The sequence below is a fragment of the Onychostruthus taczanowskii genome, unplaced genomic scaffold (genome assembly GCF_017590055.1).
Source record: "Onychostruthus taczanowskii isolate IOZ18803 unplaced genomic scaffold, ASM1759005v1 scaffold38, whole genome shotgun sequence".
Lineage (NCBI taxonomy): Eukaryota > Metazoa > Chordata > Aves > Passeriformes > Passeridae > Onychostruthus > Onychostruthus taczanowskii.
The window spans coordinates 2,030,865-2,053,139 of record NW_024501237.1 but is presented as its reverse complement, the minus strand read 5'-3'; positions in this window follow the sequence as shown (position 1 = coordinate 2,053,139).

Genomic DNA, 22,275 nt, shown 5'->3' with positions numbered 1-22,275 from the left:
ACCTGGCACAACTAAATCAAATCCTAAAACTTTTTTTTTTTCCTAGCATACCATAGTAGATATCTGTCACAAAATTTGAAGGAAAACCTTCCACAAAGTGATGTTGTCTTACTATTGTTAATCCAATAATATTATACAGGCTCCTGTTTCAGAGAAAGTGATAAATTGCAGCTTGTGTGTCTGAAAACTTTGACAATTAATCTAAAAGTTTATTAAAGCTGAATATTAATATTTTAAAGCCAGATGTTTAAGTGCATAGTGATAAAATAACTGGGTGCCTGGGTACAAAGCAGGTAAAAAATAGGTTTCTTTTTCAGAGATCTTAACAGGTATTGAGTGCTGCTGGAAATGTGGCTCCACTGGGGATAGTAAAAGGCATTTACCATCTGGCCCATGAAGATATACAGAGTGCCCTGGGAGGCTGGGAAGATCAGGTTTTTCTTTCTGTGTTAGGCTTTGGGTAAGTACCTGCAGCGCTTGTTAATGTGCTTCCCACCTGCAGAGCCAGGCCAGGGGGAGGGAAATGGACATTCATCCTCCTGGTGATGCTGGGAGGGGACAGTGGCCTTGATCTCCTGGTGTGGTGGTGCTGTGCACAAACTGCCCTAGGATGAAAGGGTGCCTCTTTCGTCTAGTGGGTTGTGTGTGTTTTCACCAGAGAGGTGATGTCCTGCAGGGGCAGATTTAAACACCTTTGAGGTGTGCTGAATGATGGCTTCACATAGGAACACTCAGCTCAGGTTTCACTGAGTCTCCTGGTTGCACTAGAGGTGGAAAACAAAGCAACTATAGCATTTAAACTCATCTGAGATGGGTCTTTATTTTAAACAAGTCAAAAAATAGTGAGACAAGGTAGCATGTACAGCTTGTCTGTCAGAAAGGAGCTCTGTTAGAGGATGAGTGTGTCTGTCAGTGCTTCAAATCATACAATAATGAAGATACAAGTGGTGAACATGGATGGGCATTGCTGTACCATAACAAGCTGTGTCAGTTTTGATCTGGAAAGTGCTGGGGGCCTAAGCAGTGCTGCACAGGTGTATTTGAAAGGTAATTCAGTAAAGCAAGCCCACTACTGGCAGACATGCCCTGCAGTGACTTACACCCCCACTGGAGAATTCCTGTGAACTGCAAAAGGTTGAAGATCACAGCTGCAGTAAGCACAAGTCAGCTTAGGAGGAGTCTCTGCTGGGGTTTGACATATGACTGACTTTGTGTCTCCACTTCTGGCCTCCAACCTGAGAGCTACACAGAATGTAGCACCCACATTTTGAAAACCTGCCTCTGTGGCCCTTGAAACCTCACAGTGTCTTCCTGTTCAGAATGTTCCTGGGATTAATATTCCCACATTGTGCAGCTCCACACCCCCTCCAGAAAATTTACTTCACTGTCAACTCACTCACTGCCCATCTGTGGTGAAAAGTTCCTTGGATGACAACAGGAGATGCCATCAAAAATACACTGAAAGCACTGCCAATGGCTCAAGATATAACAGTATCCTCATGGATTATTTACATCATTCTCAACAGCTCAGGCTGCAGTTAGATTTTTTTCTTTACTTTACTTTACACTTTCTTTACTTTTTTTTACTTTTACTTTACCTTTTCTTTACTTTTTCATTACTTTTTTTTCTAGTATTCATTTAGACTTTTGTCTGGTGAACATTCCTATGATATCCAGGTGCCCTTTCTTCTCAGCATCCTTGGAAGATCCAATATACAGGAAGGGTAATACAGCTTGGTGGGGAATATTTTATGTGGACATATGAAGACATATGAAAGAAGGGGACAAACAACTGATATCAAGCATGTGTCCTTTAGTTGGTCAAGGCACCGGATCATGTTTTTCTGAAAAGTTTCCACATGCTGCAAAACAGTTTTCACTTGAAATACTGAAGGGGGAGTGGGGGAATTGTAAGCCAATGCAAATTTTTTTTGCAATTTTAAAAATTATTTCTGAGATTAATTGTAATTTTGGGAGGTTGTGTGTATGTTTTACAGTATACTTACATTGGCTCCAAGAAAATAAATATTTCAGTCAAATGTAATGTGTTTCCTGGGAGCTATAGTTCTATGTTCCCCATTTTTTTTTCAGAGTTCTTCATGAGATCATTGTGCCTGTCTTTGATGCAAATGTCCTGTTGCTATGACTGGAATTCTGCCTGCAAAAGTCAACAGCAAATGACACTCAAGCCATCTTGGTTCATCAGATGCCATGTGGCAGCTTTCTGAAATGACTGCTTCAATTTTCAAACTAATTGGGGGTTCAGACTGTCACTGGAAAGAAGAAATTTCTGTTCTGTACATGGAGAAGCAATTATTTTTTTTTCCAAATGGTTTTAGTGGCATGAAAGCTGTACAAGTCATTTGGATTGTGACAGCTATAATTCTTAGAGAACCCATTAGCTCTTACTGTGATACACCCCCCCCCACCTTTTTTATTTTTTTTTCTCCTTTCAGAAGATGTCCATAACAGTTTGTGGCAGTCTGGCTGAACCAGACTTATCTCTAAGTGAGAGTGTTAGCAGGCATTTTTCAAAGGCTTCTTTTTTTTTTTTTTTTTTTTTTTCCCTTGAAATGTTACCTTTAAAAAAGGTCCCCAGGTTTTTTTTTTTTTTTTTTTTTTTTTTTTCCCCTGAGAATGTGACCTTTAACACAGGCTCCTCATTAACTGCAGTCATTTAACACAAAATGCCAGTAGCAGGGTATTTTTTCCAGTTACCATAGCAATATCATAGGATATCAGATGGTGTCAATAAACAAAACTCCACTGAAACATTATCATTTTTGAGCCACCTCTATTAAGACAGTTTAATTTATCTAAGATCAGGTGGTAATGAGTTCAGCTTATATTTTTGTACCTTCATGTGACATTTGGTTGGTTTGTGCATGTGTGGCCCTTATACTGCTTGCCTACACATCCTCCTACTCCCCTCAAGGACTGCTGTGCTAAAGTGGGTTTGTAAAAACTCATCACTCCCCCTGCCTTTTGGCCACCTGCAATCTCTGCAGTTCTCCTGCCTGATGGCAGGGACTGCCATGGTGAGGGGGATACATTTAATAAACCTTTTATTTCCCTCTGCCACTTAGCATTTTGTAAGTTCTTTTAACCTGATGAAGAAGCAGCTGTCTGTGCATTCCTGCAGACCTCATACCTCACCAGGCCCCCAGGATGCTTTACCCTTACCATGACTATACTTGTCTGTTTTGATGTTTATTTTGGTGCAAGACCACAGACCTGCTTTTCCTTCTGGCATATGGAAGAACAAAGATAAAAATACCTGCATAGTTCTCCATATAATCTTCTCCTTCCAGCCCCAGTGAGTTACCACCTGGAAGAAGTGAAAGGAAGAGGGTCATACCTTCTTTTCTTGAAAGTGTTTGAGCCAACACATCTTCAGCACAGGCCATCTGACAGTGTCAGTTCCTATATTGGAAAAGCTGTGCAAACATTTACAGAAGTGACCTCACTCGTTTTATGAATATTTTCCTTGTCCATTGACTGCATCTACTAATACTTAGCATCTTATGGAAACAGAACTAATTGAAGCAACTCTCACAAAACCCAGTGCATATCTCACATTTCGATGAAAGCATCCAGTACATGAATACAAAACCACAAACAGAATTTAGACTACTACAAAGAAACAGGGACATTTAATTTTAATTTTCTGATGTGAATGATGCTTGGAAAGAAAAAGTCAGTGAATAACTAAAACTGATACATGAGTTCTTTATAGACACTAGATGTTCTTTAGGAGAAAGTGCTTTCCTCCCACTGTCATAAGGCAATACCATGCTCAGAAATCCTAATTAGTGGTGGGCCATGAGGCAATCTCAGTATAATTTTGTGTCCACCTACTCCCAGATATCAACTAGTTGAGTTGCAAAATCGTGATACTGAGATCATTTCTACAGACTTTCCAACAGAAGTCCAAAACATTAGAACTGTGTACAGCTGCACATAATTACCCATGTTTCTACCATTTTCCTACCTGATCCACTTCATTTTCTGTATTCTAGATGTCATATTTTCAGCTCATGGGAAAGGTATAGCTGATCTTTCCACTACTTTGCATGTGCCTCTTGAATACAAGGGACAGTATCCCCCCTGAGACAGTATTTATGTAGCAGCTTTTTTTTCCTACAGTCAAAAATTTCAGTTTAAGAACTTTAAGTCTCTTGAAGTACTACCTGAAGGGAAAAGTTTTGTTCATTTGCAAAAATAAAATGCTTTCACTTTTTTATTCTGGAAGTTTATCTCATTGTGCACCAATATAAACAGGGAAGAACTTAAATTGTGCTTGTTCAGAAGTGTGCATGACTATAATACAATGGGGCACAGCACACAGCAATTTCAATGAAATCCTCACACCATAGCTGGAAAGAAATCCTATATAGTTATTATTAGGACTTGGGGTTAGAAATAAAAAAAAAAGTTTTCCTGGTTAGTCTCTAGATCCCCCATGTGTATTTCTTGCCTGTAAATATATATATGTAAACAAACATCAATAGCAAGTAAAGCAAATTGCCATACAGATAATGTGTAGTCAAAACACTCTGTTACTGTATAATTTGATCTGGAGAAATATTTGGAATTCAAGTGGTCAAAAGTGGATTGTGTTTCTGCAGAGAAGTACAACATTATGACTTGAGAAAGCCTCCCTACTGAAAGGTTGAATAAATTCATAGTCTGAACTCAAGCTGGATGAAATAATAAACAAATAGTTCTTTATACAGGCAGACTAGAATTTTTAGTCTGCTCTTGTGTAAGTAAATTTACAAAAGTGAGCTCCATTTTTTTGGTGGGTTTTTTGTTGGGTTTCTTTTGGTTGTTGTGTCGGGTTTTTTTATTGTTATTGCTGGTTTTTTGTTTGTTTTTTTTTTTGTTTGTTTGTTTGGGGTTTGTGTTTTTTTGTTTTGTTTTGTTTTGTTTTGGGATTTTGTTTTTTTTTTGATAACTACTTAACTGAAGAAGAAATAAGTTGCACTTGAGATTTTAGATAGAGTCACTGAGTCATCCAGGGCAGGACTGAAAGCTGATCTTCAGTTGTAGTTGACTGAGTTAATTGAGACTGTCATTTATTGAACAAAGCAATTTGGAATCAGTGTCACACACTGCCACTACTAGCCTTACACAAATGCAAAGTTTTCTGTCAGGATTAGTTCTTCCAGGAGCAGTTAGTGTTTGGTGAGGATGGCCTTTTCTTGGCACATGAAAAGACTTCTACCAGCAATCACGAAACAGTGCATTCATGATAATTTTGTGTGTTTGTAGTACTAGGTTTTGAAGAAATACAATTCCTTTTTTAAAAAAAATTCTTGTAATCTGCTCCTTCATTACACTGTTTGCTACATTTCTAGTTCACTGAATATCTTCTCTAAATAAAGAGCTAAGAGAAGTACAACTCACTTTCCCTAAAACATTCATGGGCAACAACCCCTTTTTTATGCTTCTACCTCTCTTCTCTTGTTACTTTAGTTCTTTCATGTGAAAGAATCCCCATATGACCTTCTTCAGTGGTTCTCCAGCTCATTTAATCCCTCTTTTCAGAACCTCTTCCATCTCTGCCTCTTCTTTCTTTTTTTCTTTTTCCCCCTGTAGATAACCAGCATTGAATGGGATTCCCTCTGAGAGACAATCTTCATATTATCTCAATCCATTAAATAATTTCACTATAATTTTCTGTACCATTTCTGTTTCACAGTGTTGGGATAAAGAGTGAGAATGTATTTTGAAAAATATGCCCTTGCTGTGTTTATTCCTTCTGGTCTCTTCTCCCTTCAACAATCCTTTATTGAACTGTTCTGCCAGTTCATCCCACCTCCACCTAATTTTGCCAGCTGCTTCTAGAATTCATCACAACTTTTTCTGGTGACTAATCTGAATATACTGCTCCCATCTGTTTCTGTGATATGACATGACTATGATAAGCAATAACATTTCTATACACCCTTTTGGTGTTTATTTTCCTTTCAGAAGAGGTGATCTAATGCTAAGACATGACAGCAGATGTGAGGCCACAGGGGCTGCGGCCAGCAGATTGAGGGAGGTGATTCCCCCCTCTCACTCTGCCCTTGAGAGATCCCACCTGGAGTACAGCATCCAGCTCTGAAGCCTCCAGCATGAGAAAGATGGGGTTAGAGCGGGTCCAGAAGAGGCCATGGAGATGATCAGAATCCTGGAGCATGCCTCCTACAAAGATAGGCTGAGAGAGTTGGGGTTCTGCATAGAGAAGAGAAGGCTCTGAGGGACCTATTTGTGGTTTTCCAGTACTGCAAGGGAAATTGATGAAAAAGAGGTTGGACTTAGATGGTGTTAAAGGTCCCTTCCAACCCAAGTCAATCCATGATTCTATGATGGAGAGACAGAAGATTAGAAGAAGTTGTTCATTCTTTCAAAAAAAGGGGAAAGGCTAAAAGTCTTCTGTGAAATTGCTACATATAGTAAGTTTGAGATGAAGGGAAGGGGATAGCTTTTTCTGCACAATAGAGGTAACCTGTAGAACTCCTTAAAAAACAGCTTAAGAATAAATCAGTTCATAGAGATGTAGGCCATATCCAGTGTCCATGAGCAGGATGACCTGAGTCTTTGTCCCAGGATGACAATATAAGCTGGTTTTAGGACATGAGATAGCACAAGTGAAGAAGGATCAGCTATGCTTATCTTAAAGACACAACACTGGCTTGGACTAATCTTTGATTTCAACAATCAGAGGTATTTTTATGTTTTCTCATCCTGAACATGGACATCTGTGTTATTTTTCTGTACTTTGGCCACCGTCTTTAAAATGGAGGAATGATGTCATGAAGATTCCCTTAAAATCTTGCAGCTGAGATGTGAGCACAAAGGCAGTGCAGACAGCTATCCACTGCTGTACCAAACAAACAACAACAAAAAAAAAGAGCCACGAGAATTAGATGTATAAGTTGACAACTTATTTCCTGCCTTAAACATAATGTTGTAGAGAATCCTCTGAGTCATAAAAATGCCACCAAATTTGCAGCTTTACAGATTGCTTAGGATGTGCCACCTGTCCTCAGATCTATAAACATGGTTCTGACTGTGGAAGAGCTTTGCATTAACATAAAGATAACAGAAAATATCTTTACGTGATACAGAACTTTTTTGCATTGCTATAAGGATTGTACATTCAGATATGAGCATTCACTGAAGGAGACAGGCTGTACAGAGTTTTCATATAAGAAGTGCTGTCATATATTCTGCTAGCCTATAGACAATATCCAACTGACTGTATCACTTTATGCCAAGGAAAGTTTTAGCACATGCATATTTCTTCCTATCTTCTTTCCCCAAAGAAATCAATTTAGATGGATGCTGAAATGAATAATTTCATTGGGGAAATAATTTTAACTGCTGGAAATTAATCTAGGTAGACCTATAATTTAATTCTTAGAGTGACAGCGAATCTAGTTATGTTATTTAATGTAAACTAATAGTTTATTGTAACCATAGGGATAGAAAGGATAACAATGACTATCATACAAGTAACTATTACTGTCTCTGTGCCTAAACCAATGCAACCTATTCTTTCCTAAAGCTATAAATCTGTACAATTATAATATACCAGAGATATGAAGTACGAGTTAGGGATTTTCAGGTGCAAAATGTGGGAAAGAACACTAGGGATGCCCTCTACCCAATAAATGTATTTAACAGAAAATTAAAATATTATATTCCATTTTCTCTTATAGAAACCATTTTATTGGTGAAGGTAATAAAGGAGGTGTTCTGGCATTCAAATGTATTGTCCATCAGCTAATGTCTAAACTCTTCTTGAAACTTCTCCATGGAGCCTGAATAGATGAGGTGGGACCTCTGCCGCTGTTCATTATGTCATATCTAGAATTCAATGACTATTTTTTATTTTTCATGCTACATGGGCATGATCATCATATGCACCTTGACTTTGCCATACCTTTGCTCATGGTTCAAGATTCTGTATTGTATGATTAAATAGAATCCATTTCCTATGTTATCATGAAGACCTAAGTTTTGTGGGCAGGTCCTTTCTCTCCTGATTTTCTGGCTAACATCTGTCCAGGTGCTCTTCTGTGGTATACGTGAAAGCATTCTAATAGATAGATTAAAGGTGAATTGCAGGAGCTAGAAATGTGCCCACTGAGAGCTCTAGGCTCTGGTAGACCACACATCATGGCATGAACCAGGAAAACAACTTTTTGGGCCCAGAAGAATCTGGTTCACCATAAGAAGCTCTAAGTCTGAATGAAGGTGGCTGCCCTGCTTAAAGCCACTAGGCCCTGTCACACAGTGTAGTTCACAAACAAACAACCAATCAAAAAAAAGAAAGCTCTGCTAGAAGTAGCTATAAGTGCTGTTAAATAATGGTTGCTGCGCCTAATAGGGAACTTTGCTCTGCATACTTCTGTGTCTACTTGGGCCTTGACTCCAGGCATATCTAAATTGAGTTATTACTTTAATATTTATGAAGCTGGACTATGATAATTAGTTGCTGTACAGTTTGGAAGAAACAGGCTGAGCAATTTACCTAAGACTAAATTAGGGTGATAGCAGGGAGAAAGGGCAAAAATTCAAACCCACATCTCAAACGTTAAGCTACAGCTTAAATAATACAGATTTTCCCTATTAAGAAATATAACTTCCCCCCTCCATTTAGGACGGTCTGAATTTTATGTTACATTTAAAATTAAGCTCAGCCTTTCAGATTACACTGGAAAAACATGCATCTTCCTCAATTTACATCCCTTCTCAGGGTGGAATTAACTTCTTTTAGAATTTACAAGTAAGCCATTAATTAGTTTAGGGCTGAAAATTGATTTTAAGTTATGTATTTTAAGAAATTTAGCATCTGTGCTACTGGGTTTTTTGTCCTGAAGATTCTTCGTTCTCCTAGAGAGTAACCAAATTTCTTCAAGCTATTCACACCATTAAAAATAATTGAAAGTGTGTGTGTAAGTTATATTTAAGGAGGAAACTAGCTTGCAATTAAGTGAAATTATTGATGATAATTTCTTGACTGTGTAATGGTGGGTTTTAGGACATACATAATGTCTCAGTAATGTTTTATTTTTTACCCTTAAGTTAGTCTCATCCTTAAAACTATCTCAGCCATATTTGTGTGGTAATTGGCACTGAAGGGGAATTTGAAGTGCATCATCCAGTTGGATTTGTTCCAGGTCCTTCTCTCTCTCCCAGAAATTATTGCAGTACTTATTTAGGGGTTTGGAGTAAAGGTGGACTCATCTGCATAATACTCCCTCCTGTCATTTCTTCCCCTAAACAGCTCTGGGATGGAAAGTCCCAGGTTCTGCTAGAGCGACACATGGGCTGGATTTATTTCAAGTACCTTAACAACAAAATATTCTGCTTCTTTGTAAGCATAAGCTTCAGTGGATTGCTTCTATGAGAGGGTCCACACTTAGTGCGATGGGAGTTCTCCCTTGTCCTGCCCTGCAACCATGGATTTGCTGCATAAAGGGTTCAGAACCGGACACTGAGCTTGCACTCAAGGTTCTGTGCCTTAAAGCATGTGACTGTCACACAGCCAAACCCCTCAGGAGGCTGAGTCCATTTGGCCTCCTGGCACACGGTGCAAGCCAGGACTTTTCAGGCTGTCATGCTGAAATGAGGGTGATCTTTCAAGGGTAACCATGGAGGACCTGTCCCAGACAAAACAGGGCATGTTTGCTGCTGTGTGCTTCACAAGCCCCCCCGAATAACATGAGGAGCAGAGGACTAGGACTGGTCTGGCTGCTCCCATTGAAAAGCTGGAATGAGTAAGGAGCCTTTTACCGTCTAGGAGGTACAGCCTGAGGGAAAGCAGGAGCTGCTGCTCTCTTACTTACCCCAACACCACAGGAACATTTTCTCAGGACATGGGGGCTATTAAATACACAAATTTTCTTTGAGATTAGGAAGTTCAGTTTGTTGGCATGACTGATGCACAGAAATTTCTGCTCAGGTTCCGAACACTGACTGAATACTGATATTTGCAATATCGCATCGTTTCCTTCTCACCCACAATACCAGCTTCAGCTGGGTCAAGAGAAGGTGGCCTCAATAAGAAATTTGAAATTTGGGGTGTTTTACATTTCACATACTTGAAATGCTCCAGTGGCATGGCTCATCTCCCTGTTAAAGGTGAATAAAAGCCAAGGCCCATGTTCTCAGCACAGACATGTTTTACAAGACCAGCATCACGTGCAGCTTTTCTCTGTGTCACAAAATGTCAAATACAGCCTCTTTGACTGCTAGATGCATTATCCTTATTGCAGGGGAGTACTTAAGAAGCCACTTTGGAAAGCATCTCCCAAGCTTTCATGGATCATTGTGCCCATGAGGATGGAGTACTGAATGACAGACCACTGAAAATGGAGATAATTTGTATCTTTACCCCAGAATGCTGTGCCAGTGAAAATAACACATTTGGGAGATTTACAGTAGAGCTGAACCTTTCACTGTGAGAACACAGCTTTGCATCAGAAGGTTTTGGGCTAAGGGAAGACTTGTCCCAAGTGAGAACGTGCTCTTCTTTCCAATAACATATAACAACACTAACAAGTGGAGTGGCTATTCTGTGAGGGTGGGACAAAGATTAAGTAGTTTAATTATGCCATGCAGACCAAGAAATTTTACCTCAGTTCTCTCTAAAGACAGTGAAAAAAGCTCATTATGAGAGGAAAAGGAGAACACAAAGACCAGGGAAACTGCTATATTCAGAGTGTATAGGAAGCACTAAAGTTTCAATGACTGTATGGGGTGCTCAGGTGTTCACCATCTCACACCACACACTTCTCCTCCACTGCTCATACCTGCAGATCTCAAGAGCTGAAGGTCCCCTGAGGCAGACTGAGACAACACCAGCAAAATACAACCCAATTCTGACTCTAATTTTGCTATTTTCTCACCATCCCTTGGAGCTGGCTGCCCTGCAGTGTTAGCACAGGTAGAGGAATCATTCATTCTCTTACTTTTTTATACATAGTTCTGAACACCTCTTTGTGGCTAACACTTCAGGGGTAGTGCACAGGGGGAAAACTCTAATTTGTCCTTAAACTGAGGCATGTTGTCACTTTTGGCTTTCAGTGGGAAAACATAAAGCAAAGTAACCCATCTCCAGAAAAAAGGTGACAGATTCTGAATTTAGGGAGTTAATCTGTGGTGTGCTGATATGAGATATACAGAGAAATAACAGATTAGTGGAGGAACTCACTTGAGACTAAATGTAGGATGGATGGTTGCATCGAGTATATCATACAGTGTCTTATCTAGATTTCTGTCACACCTGTGAACACAGTACTTGAAGAAGGCTGTAATTGATAGCTTAAAAACTGCAAGTATGCTGTCAGCTTGCAGCTTCCTTATGTACATCCAGTGCTAAGGAAGGAATCTTCTAGAGTTTCCATTTATTTGAAACCATTAAAATAGTCTGGTTTAAAAAATAAGTGTCCATACCAAAATGATGAAGAAACAAGCAGGTTGAAAGGGATATATAAAATGAATTCCAAAATTAGGACTTCAGCTTTAGTGAAAATTTGTCAAAGTGCTCTGAAATTGATCTTGGTTGATGCAGTCCTATCTCCCCAAATTCTGAATTACTTTTCAGTGAGCAAAAACAATTTCTCATGAATCCTATGAAAAACTTCTGACAGGCTGTTTCCCTAGAACCATATAATTTCATGCTATATCCTTGATCCAAAACCAGCGACACATTTGAACTTATGACATTGGATAAAAAAGCACCACTTTTAGCCAGAGAAAGACATTTGGGCATTGTGTTGTATTTTTGTACGTCTTCTGCGTTAACCCTAATGATTCCTATTTGTAAGAAGGCTAGAAGTATATTCGAAATAAATAAAGAAGCCCGACAAAGAAAGAAATCTGAAAGGCTGTCTGAGAGCCTTTTAGAGTGTTCAGAAAAACTATAAATATTGCTAGGCCTGCAACGGAACTGCAACAGTTAACAACACTAGTTGAGTATTTTTCACTTTTGATGGTATGATATCCAATGTCCTTGGTCCCGATTCCATCTGACACATGGCATTTTTTACCACAAAAAGACCATACTATGAAAGCCCACCATCTAACCCTTGAATGTGAATCAGTCCAGAGTTTAGAGCTAGATGTCTTGATCTAAATCTACCTCAGGAACATGGTAAAAACAACTTTGGTTTAGAAGAACAAAGCAAAAAGCCAGGGGGGTTGCCCACATGGCTGTCAGTACAACTGAACTCACATTTCTCTTTGCCTTGAGACTTCACAGTTTGGTACAAAGCTAAAAAGACTCAGTTCTGGTTTTATGCAGCTAAATCTGATAACAGCTTACAAAAGCCAGCAGACCCTAAACATCATCCCTTTTCAATATTGCAAAAACAACATGAAGGCAAAATAAATTCTGGTGTTGGAAAAAGACAGTTCATCTTTCCTATTCTTTGTAACCTATACAGGATATTCCTAACAAAAACTTGGGAGATATCTTTCTGAGTTGTGTGTAGGGGTTTTCACATGTATCAGGCTGTTTTGTCGTCTGGAATAAATCAGTCTTGTTGCCCAAACTACATTATTACGTGTAGAGGCAGAAAAGGGTCCTGTGATTCTTCATAACAGGACATAAAACTTCCTGTTAATGCTGGAGTGTAAATATTTGATTATATAGAAATGAGGGAGTATGTGCTGCAAAACCAAATGTACTCTATGCCAACAAAGAATCACAACCATTTAACAGCAACAGCTAGTGTTCAATTTGGTGTCTTCAAGTAATCTAGAGATGTTTGTATCTATAGTTTAACCATGCTTCTGGCTGAAAAACATCTCTGATCACTGCTTTGGATAGGAGGCCCAGAAGATTGCTTACAAATTTCTCAGAAAATAATAACTCCTGCAGGGAAAGAAAAAAAAAAAAAAAAAAAAAAAGAATATGGCAACTTCCTTTTCCCATAATTGCAGACCTTACCAATGAAACAACATCTCTTTCTCTTGTCTGGATCTGTGGTTTTCTGGCAGAGGAGTCTGCATGTTACCATCTGCAGCTGGCAAAAGAAACATTGATATATAGTGAGGGAAAATTTTTAAAATACAGATAGATATTTAACTCAGTGTCAGTTTTATGCACAAAGTTGTTTCTGGAAGGGTGGTTCTACTACACCAAGTGGCTTCACAGTAATGCAAACCGCAATAAGTTAGGGCAAAAATATGATTCTAAGCCATTGGGGCTGATTATGAGAAAAATAAAATTAGATACTTGAAGTAAATATTTTTCTTTCTGAGCTGTGAGATGCAAGTTTCAGACTTAACTGATAAACAACATCAGTAGGAGTGTTACTATTTTTTTGAGATGTTAAATTTGGTTCAAAGCTCTAAGTGCAAGAGCTGCGTTAGTAATTGATGCATATAGAAAACATTCATCTTGTAAATATTTCAGTGACAATAATGATGAACAGTAGCTTGTACTCATCATGAGGCTTCCCTAGAATGGTCTCAAGGATCCTTGACAATCAATAACTAAGTCTAGAAGCAGCCTCTGTGCTGGTTAAGAATTTTACCAGCTTTGAAAGAAGGAAACTGAGATAAAGACAACTTTCTCCCCAAACTTCTCTGTATCCATCCCTCTCTCCTGCCTGCTGTAAGGACACTAGAAAAGGACATATTGTCAGAACGTACTATGGATATAAATTTGAAGGAGCAACACTCCCTGATAGGACAGAGGGGTTTTTTGTCTCATTTGACCAGATGGAGATTTGTGTGTATGAGCTGATTACCCAGACTTTGAACTGGAGAAAGGCACTTCCCCTGCTATGCTGGTTCTGGCTGGAATATAGTTAATTTTCTTCCTAGTAGACTATAAAATAGCGTGGTTTGGATTTAGTATGAGAATAATGTTGATAACACACTGATGTATTTCATTATTGCTAAGCTGTGTTTCAATCAGAGTCAAGGACTTCTCAGCTTCTCACACCCTACCAGTGAGGGACACAAGAAGTTGGGAGGGACACAGCCAGGACAGCTGACCGAGGCTGGTCAAAGGGATATTCCATGCTGTATGACATCTCTCTCAGTACACAAACATGGGGGAAACTGGCTGGGGACCCCTGCTTGGGAGCTGCTTGTGCATTGGTCAGTGAGCAGTGAGCAATTGCATGGTTCATCATATGTTTTGCCTATTCTACTTCTTTCACCATTGTCATTAATAGTATTATAATTTTCTCCCTTTTCCATCCCATTAAACTGCCTTTATCTCAACCCACTAGTTTTCTCACTTTTCCAATTCTCTCCCCCTTCCTCCTGGGGTGAGGGCAGGGAGAGAGTGGCTGTGGGGATTTGCTGCTGGCTAAGACAGCAAGCCCATTATATAAACTCAATAGAAACGGGACATTTCAAATAGATGAATGAAAGGCTCAAAGTGAATGTTCTTCCTCACTGACAACTAATATATCTAGACCAAAACCATAGATATCTAACTTTACACATATCTCATGAAGGAACACAAGTTCCACATACTAAACTCCTTCTGTCTTGAAGGTCATTGTTGTTGTTTGTAGGCTTTAGTGGCCCTCAAAGTAATCTTATCTAACACTACCAGGGAAGAAGAAGATGAAAAAATACTGAAACATGGACCAGAGTTTTCTAAAAATGAGTTGCTGGTAACTTTTTCTAGGCCCCACTGACACCATGGGGAGTTCTGATGTTGACCTTGCCAGGGTCATTAATTCTCACTGTCTCTGGAGACAGAGTCTTGTGCCCAGCCCGATGTAATCCAGACATACCTGATCTAGCAGCACAGCATATGGCCATCTATCCATTGCCAAAGGGAAGTTCCATTATACATAGAGCAGAGATGCAAATTTTATTTTTCACTTGAAATTTATTAGACAGAAATATCTTTCTTACTTCAAAACCAGCCCAGGTCCCCTCTCAACTGTGACACTGCTTGTTATTATCAATCCTTTTGACATTTTCCTACACTTGATTTACCTGCCCCTGCTGAACTGTAATTAAGTCAGAAGCAAAACGGTATTTAAAACTTTTAATAATTTTAAACAGCTTTTTTCAGGTCCGGTAAAGAACATAAAGCTTATAGGGGATTTGATAAATAAAAATCCATCAAAGCCAGCCAAATACTTTGCTTGACTCAAGAGTGTCAGTGTGGTTTTCACGGGTCATCTCCCGAGCCCAACAAATCTAGTATTTTGGCATGGCCAGTCATTAATGTTTCATTGTAGTCTCTAAAAGCTGGGAAAGGGCTTATCCTCTGATTCATGATGGCTTTAAAGCCTTGCATGTTCAGGGTTTTTTTCTAACACTTGACCTCACTTTCACCATTTTTTTCCTTTCTTGGTCACATTCTACATAGCAGTTCAAGGAGTTGCTGTCATCCTTGTTTTGCAAGTGAGGACTTTGAAATGTAGTTATCAAAAAGAGAGCAGCAGCACTGAGCATAGGCACAGACTCCCCAACAACTTCTGTTCCCAGTTAGTCCAATAACCCAACAAAATATGCAGAGGGGACTTAAACTAAGTTTACAAAAATTGAGCACCTCACAAAAAGCAAGGTAGCAAATTGACATTGAATAATTTACTAAACAAGGTTTTGTAGCTATTGGCAGTTACAGTCTGTACGATAGTAATATCCCAGAATACCTGACATTTTCTTTCATTCTTTTTCCTCTGTGATGCTGATCTGAAGCAGTAACACTAATTTTAAAACAGAAGCATCCTTAAGGATAAAAAAACCAGAGAAAATTTCCTAAGGTAAGAAGGAGAATGAAAAGAGAAGATCAAGATGGAGGCTGGCTATCTGACAGTGCTTTTAGGAGCTTGGGAGACAAGGTTTTCTGAAGAAGAGCAGTGGAAGTTTCCTGTTTTGATACCATTTTCTTTATCATTGGTCCTTTGAGTGAAAACATGCTGGAAGCGTGTGCGTAAACAAGCTGCAGCAAGAGAAAAATGGAGTGTGGTTGTCAAGGTAGGGATTACCAGTGTCCTGAAAGATTGTTGCAAACTTTCCCTTCAGTGGGAAATATCTACCAAGTTTAAAAGCTTAGAGGCTGTGATCAAGGTCTGCAGCCCAGACCCAAGCCTGGTCCCAGTACACAAGAAGTTCTGAATGTGCCAGAGGGTTAAGAACCACAGCACAGCGGTGCTGTGCTCTTCATCTCCCTGGGACATCTCAGAGCTGAGGCTTACCAGCATCAGCAGCCAGGAGGGTTTAAATTCATTTGAAATAAACCTGAAAGCTTTCCCCTGAGATATTTACGTATTCCCCCAAGGAAAAACAGCTTCTGCAAAAAGCTTGTGCAAAGCACAATCCCTTTTTTGGGAGAGAGGGAGAGAAATGTTGAATGAAAACATGTTTTATGGCCAAAACAAAAGCAAATTTTCTAAGCTTCTAGCTATCTCTGGCCAGAAAGGCTTTTATGGGTGTTTACCTTCTTGGCAGCTGGTAAATAAACTGAAAAGCTTTATGAGAAATTAAATTCTAAATGTCTACAGATTTAATATTTCTACTGCTGTTATCAAACTATGATTTCAGGCAACTTAATCGAAACTTGATGTGATAAGAGTTTTACTTCAAAAAGAGTATTGTTCTATTGTTTGTGGGGGTTTCTTTTTAGACTGCTGTCAGCCAGGAATATAATGTGGAGGGAATTTAAATTAAGAGGAAACATACTTTCACAGGGATTAAGAGAGGGAGGGGGAAAAAAATGTTGGGGAGAAATAGAGTTAATAACAGCATCTATATTAGTGTTTGTGATTGGAGTCTAAAGTTACACTTTCCAGCTATACAAAAAAAAAAGGAAAAAATAAGAAAGAAAGATTGGCAATAAGGCAATGACAGAGTATGAAAGCAAGATAAACACAATGAGGTACAAGTACAATTTCTTTAAAGTAGACTGCAGATTTAGATAATTTGCAGGCATCTGGGCATTGTGGCTATCAACACAAATATCTTAATTGCTTTCCCACAGGTCTTACACAGTAGTGCTTCTTCTTTATCTACTTTTTCTTGAAGGCATCTTGTTGAACCTTTCCTAGCCAATTTTCTTTCTACCAGTTTGGAATTTTTTGGACTTTTAAGTTATTCAGCTTCCTGCAATTGCTTAATCCAGTAAGTTTTTTGTTCCTCATTCAGTTGTTACTGGCAGGGGAGAAGCTCACATTGTGTGGTCCGTTTATCAGTCTGAATAAATGAGAATTAATTTTCTACAGGTAATGTGTTTGCAATTGTTATTTTCTCTGCTTGAAGTTGTGAATACCTCACAGAAAGAATCAGATCACGTTGATCATGGAACCTTATTTCTTCTACTGAATAAAGAGCTGAACAGAGAAAAATTTGTTAGTTGTAACAAACCCCCCACAGAAGAAATATAACACTCCAGTGGAGAAGTGCACACATGAAATGTGACTGACACCTGTTCTGTGTCCTTAAGTGCTCTTTGGGTTTTGTACCTTGACTGCTGTGTGCTGTGTTTGTCTAAAAAAATCCAACTACTCTACTGAGATAAATAAATATGGAAAAATTTCAATGGGACATTGCAAATTTTGTTCTCTTTCTGTTTTCTCTATGTATAACTGTGCAGTGGAATGCTAAAGTTTTTGTGTTCAGTAATGCTGGCTCAAAAAGGTGTTAATTATTTGTTAGTTTCATATATGTCTGTGAAGAATGTGTGGTTTATACTTGAAAAAAAATGTACCAGATGAAATCCCTTTTTTTTCATTTGGTGCATTTTTTTTTGTGTGTGAAAAAACACAAGAAAGTGAACATAGGGCAATAAAATATTCTTCATCCTTGAAAAACAGAAGAAATTAATCAAAATTGTTTGTAGAAATATTTTTCAAATATTTCTACACTAATAGAAACATTCAGTAAGATTAAGCCTTCCTGTCTTAGGCCAACACGATGGAAAAAAGAGAATTAAATCATTGAGAAATGCCACAGCATTGCAGCCTGTGTGTTTGCATAGGCAAGGAAACAAAAGGAGCTTGTAAAGGATTCTTGCATATAAATGTTGACTCAGAAAATATGTGTCCTTACGGTGAAAGCATCAGAGAAGGCAGAGGCAGGGGCTGACTGCAATAACAGCATTTGTGCTCTGTGAACAAGTGCTCAGTGCTTGTTAAGAGACAGGGATAGCAGATGTTAGAATACTGGAAGTGGTGTTTTGGCAATGACAGAGTTAGCTTTCCTGCTGGTTGGTACTAACCTAGAAAGGACAGTTCTGCTTCAGCATTTCAAATGAGCAGCATTGCTACTACTGCCATCTCCCCCTCTTCTCTGAGCTGGCTTTTCTGACTGTTCTCTCTCATAGGAATGCTCCCATGTCTAACCTTGTCTCATGAAGACCAAGTAATCAGAATTTGTGTCAAAATAATCTTGCTCAGTATTTTCTGCTTTCATATTTATCTGTTACTTATTCTTGATACTTTTTGTCGATTTGCATTTCTTGTCTTCTGTGTAAAAATAAAAAAAATCTGTTAATTGAAGAAAATAAATGAAAAAGGGGAGAATGATTTTTAAGTGAGTATAACAGGGTTTTTTTCAATAATTGGGAAGACTGTAGTAGAAAGCCTGATCTTCTTGCCAACAATTTAACTGTGGGTGCAAAACTGTGTTTGCAGTGGAGTGGTGTTGTGTTGTGCAACAGAGAAGCTCTTATCCAAGGGGGTGATATTACGGCAAAAGAGTGTTTCCATCAAATGATGTGTTGTCATAAAACTCAGTGCTGTCTGTATGAGCAGCAGTTCATAATAAAAAGTAATGGGTATATAAAGTATTTAAAACACATTTTGATTTTGAAATGGGTCATGAACAAAGATATGGGAAGGTGTGTTCAGCTTTGAGAAGGTATGTTCAGCTCCACAACAGTTCTATAAAATGAAATGGGATTAATTTAGTGGCACATAAAGCCACGTTGCCAGGACAGGAAGTGAAGAGCACCATGTTCATCTGAAATTTAGGTTCCCAGCTGAGGTTCCCAGGGATTCCCAAGATAGATTGGGTAGTGCCTTTGCAGCTTTATTTTAGCCAGGAGGATGCAAATCCTTTTTTTGTTGTCCTTAATCTGGCGGGCTTGAGTTGGATGCCACATGAAAGCTGACCAGTTTAGGCGTGTGGAGAGCAAGCCCAGAGCATCAAGACCTGACCCAGGAGTTTTCACTTGAAAATAGGCTTATGAGTGACCCAGAAATACCCAATCAGAAAGAGCAAAATTGGCACCTCTGTTCTGGAAAGAGGGTCCTAAAAACTGATGTTTACTGTATGAACAAACTAACAGAAAAAACTCCATATCTGGCAATGCCAGTTGTTATCTAAATTACTTAATAACAAATTTCCAGATTTGCAATGCTTCACTCAGCTTGCTTTTAGACAGATTTTTTGCTGCTTTGAAACATCTCATAGTCATATTAAAAGGTTGTTTATTATTAAAAGGCTGTTAATTTTTTCAAGAATTGTTACTGGATTCAAAAATTTTTGAACCATTTTCTGGCAAAGTGGACTTATTTTCAGTCCCAAACAATGGCAGAGATCAGGTGTATACCCTTGAGAATATTTTTGCCAAACTCTAAACTGACAGCAATGGCTCAAAATCCAAGAATTTCCAGTGTTGAATGACTGTCTTTTTCATTTGGTGTCACTTAAAAAAATGCCTGCAGTTTCAGTGGGGGACCCACCTTTTTTGGTTTCTTCTGTACTTGGCACATCCAGTCCTGCAAAACATTTTCCTACTTTCAAACCACTCAGAGGTGTAGTACACATCTCCTCCAATGCACTCAGCTAATGTACCATTAACCACTGGTATAACTACTGAGCAGTTGCTGAAGTGCTCCAAGAATATTACATCCTACAATATTTGCTCTGCCAAGGCTTTTGCAGATTCAGTTTGTGCCTTTCAAGCCACTCTGCAAAAGGAAGGAAACCACCCCCTATTACACACAGAACTTTTTGGGTCTCAGAGAGCAGAAGGGACTCTGGCTCTCGAGGGACTCATTCTGTCGAACACACACACCACCATTATCATTTTGATATCACTACTATGGTGCTGATTAGAGTTTTTAAGCAACTCTAGTGGTTTTAGCATCTGTGACAGGGAATTTAATTGGTGCAGCAGTGCTGTGTTAAGCAGCTCAAGTGTCCACAAGGGACTGCCTGGCTCCCAGCTCTCTGGGAAGACAGGAGGAGATCCTCAACAGCTTGTCCACAGTAGCTGATGATCTTATCCCTTATGTTCATGTTTTGCCAAGGCTTATTGCTGTGGGCAAACATGATGTTTCAGCTTCAGCTGTGCCTTCTGAACAGGATACTTCCTTGAGTCTGAAGGAAAGTTTGTGAAAGGTTTAGCTAAGGACTAAAGTGCAGGCCAGAAAACAGAGCCAGAAATACAGCAGCCACATGACAAAAATGCACCAATCCAATTCCAATAGTTTAGCCCAGAGAGCACAGCTGTAATGTCAGAACAGGTCCCATCAGCTGAGGGGAAGCTGTGTGCTGCTGCTGCATGACCCAGCAAGACCCTGCCCTTATTCCGAGGACTTTGTGTCAGGAATAAGGCTGTGATTCCAAATCTACTGCTGGCTGCATTGTTCAGACATTATTGTAAATGTGAAATAAGTACAGAAATCACTTTAAAAAAAATAAAAGGAAAAAAATTCAGGTCAGATGTAGAATGTTTCTGCTCATATTTATTCCATTCTGATTTTTCTGAAACCATTCAAAAGTGATTTTTCCCAGACATGAAAAGGTTTTGCTTTAGATCAGCTGCTTTTTTCACATCCTTGGCTTTACCTAATCATCAGGTCTTGAGGGCATTGCCCTGTGAGAACAGCTGAATGGGGAAGGTGAGCTCATACACACCATAGAAAGCTCAAGACCAATTCCCAGGTAAATAACAGTTGCTGACAATTTCCCATTACTATACTTTTTCACCACAGGGGATTTATGTGAATTTTCTCTGACTGTGCAATCAAGTAAAACCTGCAGTCTTGAGCACTTGGTTAATATTGTTTCTTTGGCACATCATATAGATAAACAATTTTTTTTGCAATAAAGTTCATGTTCCAGCATTATACTCTCACTTATGATAGTATTTGTAATGTGCCTCTTAAGCAATTGTTGTTCAGTTGATGAGATTGAGATAAATTACAGTTTTCCGTGTCTTATCACTTTTCTTTAAATTTTGTTTCTACAAAAAATTAGAGGGCTGGATAATCTTTTCAGAGTTCTAGCTCAGCTTCCATTGCTCTTCTTTCTAACCAAGTATTTTAGCAAATACTATAATCAAGAAAATATAGGTGGTTTGCACAGTGCAGCCTCTTATATGATCACATCTCCTTTATGGATAATAAATGCTGACGGAGCCTACAGCTTGTTAGACCCCCCCCCCCCCCCCCCCCCCAGCTATTTCTGTGCCCTGGCTTCTTAAGTGCTGTTGGAGCTGATTGCACACCCTTTCCTGACATGAGGTGTGTTCTCTTCTCCAGCAAAGTGTGAACCACACAGAGGAAAGAGTGTCTCCTCATGTTGCTCTTCATTGCATCTTTCTTTACTGTAGTAAAACATACAGTGGAGCAAGCATCTCAAAGATGGCAAGGAATTCAAATGAGAAACTTCTTCAGATTGAAAAATCAATGCTGCAATGAACTAATTTCAGAATATTTTCTCTCATCAAAGAGAATATTTTTTTTGCTCTGCACTTTTTTTTTCCAGAAGTGTGATGCTCAAAGCCTTTCTGTCTTATGTTTGGATTGCTGGATAAAGAGGTAGTTTGGAAAGCTGTAATGTTTAAGTATGATTCCAAATAACTTGACAACCTGAAACTCAAAAATTATCAAATAAAGCAAGATCCTGGGGAGATTCTTTTGTCCTTTTAATTTTTATTTTTTTTTAATTCAAAATGGCCTCATTTCTCAGCAGCCTCGGGATTTGTGATAGCCTGGTTTTTGATCTCTCTCTCTTCCGTCCAGTAATTTTCTTTTTGCCATAATTATTCTTGTGTGGAACTACTAATTTAATATGTGATGAACACATAAGCTTCAGTACTAATCACCAAGACCTGAAATGGTTCAGTGCAAATCATTCCTGCTCTCTCTGCCAGCAAGGAAGCCACACGGTCCTTTTGTCTCTCTTGCTGCAGCAGAAATGGTGCACTTTACAAGACGGTGCTCAGCTCACCCTGGCTCAGGAGCAGAATGGTTCCTTCAGTCAAGGAACTCTAAATCATCCTGCAGCAGAAGACAAAGTTCCTGTGGTTCCACTTGTGTGTCTGAAATCTCATCACCACAC